We start from the raw sequence: 7,103 nt of genomic DNA, 5'->3' as shown, positions 1-7,103 counted from the left end.
GGTGAGGCCCCTCTGCCTGCAGGCCAAGGTTGGGGTTCAGTGGGGGGCTCTGAGCACCTCAGATCCCTTGCTCCCATCTGGCTGTGGAATAATTAATTTTCTTAGCTCAAGGCTTGTCCTTTGACTGGACTACAAGGAGCCTTAGGCAAGGAGCCTGCTCTGGGTGTCAGCACCCAGGTTCCAGCTTGAGAACCCACAGGAGCTCCCTTGTCCAACCCCGGAAGGGCCAGCTTCACCTGCAGGCTTCAGCATTGCTGGCTCCGGTTCCTCAGCCCATGTTTTCTTTGGCTTTGGGTCTCTGGGACACCAGATTGTCCAAAACAAGATGACTTCGTGATACTCATTTTCCCAAACAAAAGAGGCTGCAACACAATCAGGTTCTTTGTGTGCAGTGCGGTCCCCAGCTGCTCCCTCTCCAGTTGCCCCCATCCCTGCCCCACCCAGGTTCCCTTGGGGCATAGAGCACTCCCCATTCCCAGTGGCCAGGGGTCTTTGGTCTAGGATTGGACCAGGCTGGGCAGAGAGGGCAGACCCAAATCCCACCCCCATAGACCATCACTGGTCCACAGCCCTTCCCCCTCTCTTCCTTTGGGTGCCAGCAGAGCCCCTGTGAGAAGAAGCAGGAAATGGGAATAGTCTAGAGCAGCGGTCCCCAACCTTTTTGGCACCAGGGACCAGTTTCATGGAAGGCAATTTTTCTATGGACTGGTGGCAGGTTGGTGGGGTTGGTTCAGGCGGTAATGTGAGCGGTGGGGAACAGCAGATGCAGTTTCCCTCGCTCACTGCTCACCTCCTGCTGTGCGGCCTGGTTCCTAACAGGCCGTGGACCGGTACCAGTCCATGGCCCGGGGGTTGGGGACCCCTGGTCTAGAGCACAGGGTCTAGAGTTAGACACCTGAGTACAAATCCCAGCTGTACTACACACTAGCTGTGTGCCCTGAACAAGGTACCAAATGACTGTGGAACTCACTTGCCTTGTCAGTAAAATGGAGACAATAGAGGTACCTATTGCCTAGGGTTTGTGAGAGGAGTCATTGGGCCTAGCCTATAGTAATCCCTCAAAAAACGGCTATCCTTTTGCGTGGGATTGGCTGAGCAGTCACTAAGGGGTCTGCCAAGTGGTCCTGGGCCAAACTTAGGCCACATCTAGGATGGAGACCCTGAACCCCTACCCCATAGATGCTTCCTTGTTCCCAGGCCAGCTCTGCCCTGCAGTCTCTCTGAGTAGGCTCCAGACCTGGGCTGGCTCTCTCCTGAGTCACTCTACTGCATGGCCATCAACGACTTGGCACCTCAACTGGACAGACGAGCCCGGGGGCACTCACAGATTGTTGGGTACATGAATCCCTGCTGGTGGAGGCCTCCGTCTTTCTCTAGGGAAAGAGAAGTCATGGACAAGCAGCCTTGGCTCCTCAGGGCCAGGCGCATGAGTGCTCAGAAATGCGCTAAACGTGTGGTGAAGGAAGGAAAAGGCTCTGGATTTCCTACACTGCTCATGGGACACAAAATAGAATGGTTGCCAGGGGCTGGGGGGAGTGGACAGTTACTGTCTAATGGTGCAGAGCTTCAATGTGAGAAGATAAAACGTTCTGGAGATGGTGATGGTTGCACAAGAATATGAATATAGGGATTTCCTTGGTGGCGCAGTGGTTGAGAATCTGCTGCCAATGCAGGGGACATGGATTCAGGCCCTGGTCCAGGAAGATCCCACATGCTGCAGAGCAACTAAGCCCATGCGCCACAACTACTGAGCCCATGTGCCACAACTACTGAGCCTGTGTGCCACAACTACTGAAGCCCGCGTACCTAGAGCCTGTGCTCCACAACAAGAGAAGCCACCGCAATGAGAAACCCGCGCACTGCAATGAAGAGTAGCCCCCGCTCGCCGCAACTGGAGAAAGCCCACACGCAACAGCAAAGACCCAATGCAGCCAAAAATAAATAAATAAATAATTTTATAAATAATTTTTAAAAAGAATATGAATATACATTTAAAAACAAACTTTATTTTAAAAAATGGTTAAAATGGTGAATTTTATGTTATGTATATTTTACCACAATTTAAAAGAAAAAAGAGGTCATAGAAAATACATCAAAATGTTCTTAATGAATATTTTTGAGTGAAGGGATTACGGGTTGATCTTTATTCTTTTTAGTTTCCGACATTTTGCCCCTAGTAAATGAGATTTTTTGTTTGTTTGTTGTTTGTTTTAAGGAAGCTTGCTTCAGCATCTGCCAGATGTGTGCGGGGGTGGGGTGGGGGGGAGGCTCGGTCCAGCTGCAGTTGGAAAAAATGAGGGGAGAAGCACAGCCTGCTGGGCGAGGGCTGGCTCAGAGAAGGCCCAGGGTCTCCCCTAAGCTCTCGCTCCCCCCTGGCTGGCCTCTTTCTCTGCCTTCCCTTCACACTCTGCGCCTTGCCCAGGGGCCTCTCTGTAGGAACAGTACAGTTGCTAGCCTGAAGGGGCTGTCCCAGCCATAGTGGGAATGCGGGCTCGGGGCTTTCTCAGATGGTCGGTACCCGAGAAGCCTTCCCAGCTGCTGCTCCGCCCCAGCCCAGCTGCAAAAACAACAGCCCATACCCAAAGCCCTGTTATTGCAGCCCAGAGTGTTGCTTCAGTGTGCAGCAGCAGGAGTAGGGATGGGGCCAGTCAGCCCTAAAGAGACCTAGGGAGATGGGAGGTTCTCCTCCTGCTCCGCTGCAGGAAACCTGGCCCCAAGGTGTAGGGGGAAAGGGCTTTGGGAGGCCTGGGGGCTGAGAGCCAACTCTGCCAGTGGCTTCCCTGGCTCCCTGGGGGCTGTGGGGGGTGGTGGTGGAGGGGGGCAGGAAGTCAAGCCACTTGGGAACCCGCTGAGCCAAGCCGTGGGCAGGAGGCGGCACCACCGTGGCTCCCAGGCAGGCCAGGGCCAAGGCTTTCCCACGGGGTGCGCCTGGCCACTGGGCTCCAAGGATGCATCCACCCCAGGCTAGGCTTGTGAGCCCTGGGAGGTTTCCACTCAGGTTTCCCTTCAGGGGGTAGGGTTTGGCAGGGAGATTCCCTTACCCACCCCCCAGCGCCCTCAGTTGTGTGCAGGGCATCCTAGCAAGGCTAGGGCACAGCTCTCAGAGGACTGCCACTCAGCTTTCTCAGCATCAGCTCCAGTCTCATCCTTTGGCTCCTTATTCATGTGACAGGGTAGGGACACAGAGCTTTATATCCCCAAGATCCTGAAGACCTCAGGGACTGGTGGGAGTCTGGCCCATTTGACCCCTCAAGACCATTCCTCCCACTACAACATGAAGGATATAGACGTTGTGGAGTTAGGAGGCACTGTGGAAGTCACTGGAGAAGACCAACCTGGGTTAGAACCTAAGCTCTGTCTCACTGGCTATATGCCTGGGCATGGCATTTAACCTCTCTGAGCCTTGGTGCCCTCCAGTGTAAAATGAAGAAGTTAACATTTACCTTGGAGAGACTTGGACGGTTTCGATGTAATTAATACATAGCCTCTGGCACAACGCAGGTGCTTAGTAAGTGGAGGACACTGTGATTCTTATTACTCAAGCCCTAAGAAGTGAAATTAGCTGATATTAGAAAGAACTTTCTGGGACTTCCTTGGCGGTCCAGTGGTTAAGAATCCGCCTTCCAATGCAGGGGATGCGGGTTCGATCCCTGGTCAAGGAGCTAAGATCCCACATGCTGCGGGGCAACTAAGCCTGCGTGCCACAACTACTGAGCCCACGTGCCTCAACTAGAAAGCCCACGTGCCACAAACAACAGAGCCCGTGTGCCACAACTAGAGAGAAGTCAGCATGCCACATGAAGATCCCGCGTGCTGCAACTACAACCCAATGCAGCCAAAAATAAATAAATAAATATTTTTAAAACAATAATTAAAAAAAGAAGAAAGAACCTTCTGATCTCAGTACTCAGTTCAGTTCTCCCCATCTGCCGCATTCTGCACAATGTAGACAGCACGCTTGAGAAGCCTCCTTGCCTCTCCTTTTTCCACTCTGGTCAGGAACCAGTTAATCAACCTACCCTCTGCAGTTAGACAATCACTGTCTGTTGTTAAGGATGTTCCTGGCCACAGGCCTCAAACCAGGGATAGAAACTATTCCAGGGAAAGAAGGAGGGGAGCCAGATGGGAGACGGTGGGCCTTGGGTCCCTGCAAGCCACCAGCAGCCTCTGCCCGTAGGTTAGTTGCTAAGTGTCACTTATGCCCCAAAAGTGGTAGGAAGTGCTAGCACCCAGGACCCAGGCTTCCTGACTGGGCTGCCCCATCATGCAAGGTCTGTAGCTGTTCTGAAATACTCTCAGGTAGTTACACTAACTGATTCATTCTTGAAGAGAGGAGTTATAGAAATAAAAGCTAGCATTATTTTTGTCTGGACTATCTGGTCTTCAAAATTCTAAGTACACCAGAATCACCTTTTATTAGAGATTTAAAAAATTCTCTTGATTATGGGTATGGGTATCCAGACCTACTGCTTTAAAGATCAATAGTAGTACAATGTCTCTGAATCTTTAAGATCACTACCCTTTATCAAACGTCACTGTTATTATCATCTCCACTGACAGATAACATCACTCAGTTTCAGAGGGGCAGACCTAAGATTTCAACTGCAATTTACATGACTTCCAAGCCCAAGCATTTAAACATTTAACATTCCATTACACTGCTACCATAGCTAAGAGGATAACTGTGGGCCTTGGTCTCCACATTTTTTCCCCCAGAATCACAGACTATTTGATTCTGTCTACCTATGTGCTTGGTACAATTCTCACTTAGGATGGACCTGTCAATTGTGGAATAACTGATCTCTTGACCAGAGCCAGCCCACTTCATAGGGGTCTTTAGAGACCAAAAGAGATAAGGAATATGAATATCTTTAACTAAAAGGCAAGATCCTCTAACTGTAAGGGATGCTGCTGCTTATTGAGTCTCCCCTGCTACAGGGGCTATTTTCCAATATGCAATGTGGTGCTTATATTTATTTATATGCTTGATAAATATTTGTTGCCTATTGAATATGTTGTTCTATGAAGAGCAACTGTTAATACAGTCTTAATAACAATAGTGGTCGTAGTTTCTTCTAATCACACTCTCTGGGACTACCACTGTGTCTGTCAGTAGAATTTCCCTCCAAATTCCTAGCAACGAACCACATTTAAGTGCCAGGGAATCTCAAGAACAAAGCCAGTTTCCAAAAAATATAAATCCACATTTAGACCAAGACTAGCTTCTAGTCTAGCAGAATCAATCAAATAATAATAAACTCCTACCTTAGCTGAGAATAGGGTTGGGTCCCTTGGAGGACAAAAGAGAAACATAGTCAAGGCTCTAGCAACTCAACAATTTAAGCCAAAGGGGAATATGTTGAGAAGTCCAAGGGTGGCTCCACCTTCAGGCTCCATTTGCTCTTTCCCCTCTCGCTCTAGGACTTGGCTCTGCTTACTTCTGCTTCTCCTGGAGCAGTTGCCTGACTTTCTCCTTCAGACAAGCTTTTCTCCATGACGCAGGAAAGCTGGCCATTGATAGTCCAAGCCAACTTCCCTAGAGCAGATTTAGAGGAGAGAAACCTGCTGTCTTCCAGGTCTGTATAGCAAATCACAGGGAAGAACTGAATGGCTTTGCAAAACCAGCCATCATGGAAGTGGGTGACTGACTAGACCTGGGTGGTGTGCCATCCCTGCGGTGAGGGGCCATGCTGGGCACCAGGAGACCCTGGGATTGACAGTTTCACCTGAATGACATGGGATGAGGAGGGGCAGTTCCCAAAGGAAAGGGGGTGCAGGGCAGACAAAAACAACAGGTGTCCACTACAATAGCACTTGTTCTCAGGTTGCGTAGAGACATGACTTATCCACCAAAACAATCAGAGAAGGATAAAAACAGTAGTGCATTCACATGCCCAAGCCTTGAGTCAAAGCCCTTCAGGAAAAGGAAGTGATCTGATGGCCTAAAGGAGATTCTTTAGAACAGGAGAAAGACACAAATATTTTGGTCAGCTTCCCTCCCCCTACTTGAGAATTATCATCATAATCACCTTATTCTCCAAATTAAGTTTGGAAACTGCGATTTGATAATTATGCAGACAATTAGCCAGAATGTTTGAGATTGGGATCCTTTGGGAAAACCTGGAAGATTTGGTCAACATAATCTTACTCATTGAGAGAACGGGCCTGATGAAGGATTTTTTTCTTTGACTTACAAATAACTTTTCTTTCTGATTATAAATGGGTGTGTTTATTGCAGAAATTTTGGAAAATACAGAACAGTACACAAATGAAAATAAAAACCACTCTTGCATTTGTTAGGACTGGGTGTGACGGCAAGTGAGAGGAACCCCAAGATAACAATGGCTTAAACAGGAGTGAAGTTTATTTTGCTCAAAGCTACACGAAGTCCAAAAGTCCAGGCTGGCATGGGAGTTCTCACGGAGGCCTCAGGATGCCCAGGCTCCTTCCAGCTCACTACTCTGCCTTCCCTGCAGTGAGGCCTGCATCCTCATAATCTAAGCTAGCAGAGCAGAAAGGAAGCAAGAAGAGAAAAGGATAAAGAGGCCAAGGACCCATGACGGCTATCTCCTAGGGAAGGTTCTCTTAAGTAGCAACACAACACGTCCATACCATCCCATTGGTAAGAATGTAGTCACATGGCCACATCTACCTGCTGGGAAGACTGGGAAATGTAGTCTTTTTTCTGGGTGGCTATTTGCCCAGGTAAAACCCTATTATCATAGAACAATGGCTTTTGAGGCAACTAGGGGTCTCTGATAAACCTGTAACCATTAACACCCAGAGATAACCACTGTTAACATCTTGGTATACGTCATTTATACACACATACAAAACCACACACACACCTGCACATAGAAATACAGATATAGGTATATGTAGACATATAGATAATGATATTTGATGTATATGTGTGTGTGTGTGTGTATAGGTGTGTGTGTGTGTAAGTATATATGTGTGTGTATTTTTATAATTTATATGAATAACATATAAATATTTTAAATGAAATTGAGATACTACCAATTATACTATTTTCTCATCCTTTTTTGAAAAATTGCAGACCTTAAATAAATTCTCTTTTATTATCTATTTTAGCACTGAGT

The sequence above is a fragment of the Tursiops truncatus genome, chromosome 2 (assembly GCF_011762595.2).
Source record: "Tursiops truncatus isolate mTurTru1 chromosome 2, mTurTru1.mat.Y, whole genome shotgun sequence".
Classification (NCBI taxonomy): domain Eukaryota; kingdom Metazoa; phylum Chordata; class Mammalia; order Artiodactyla; family Delphinidae; genus Tursiops; species Tursiops truncatus.
This window is presented reverse-complemented; position numbering follows the sequence as displayed.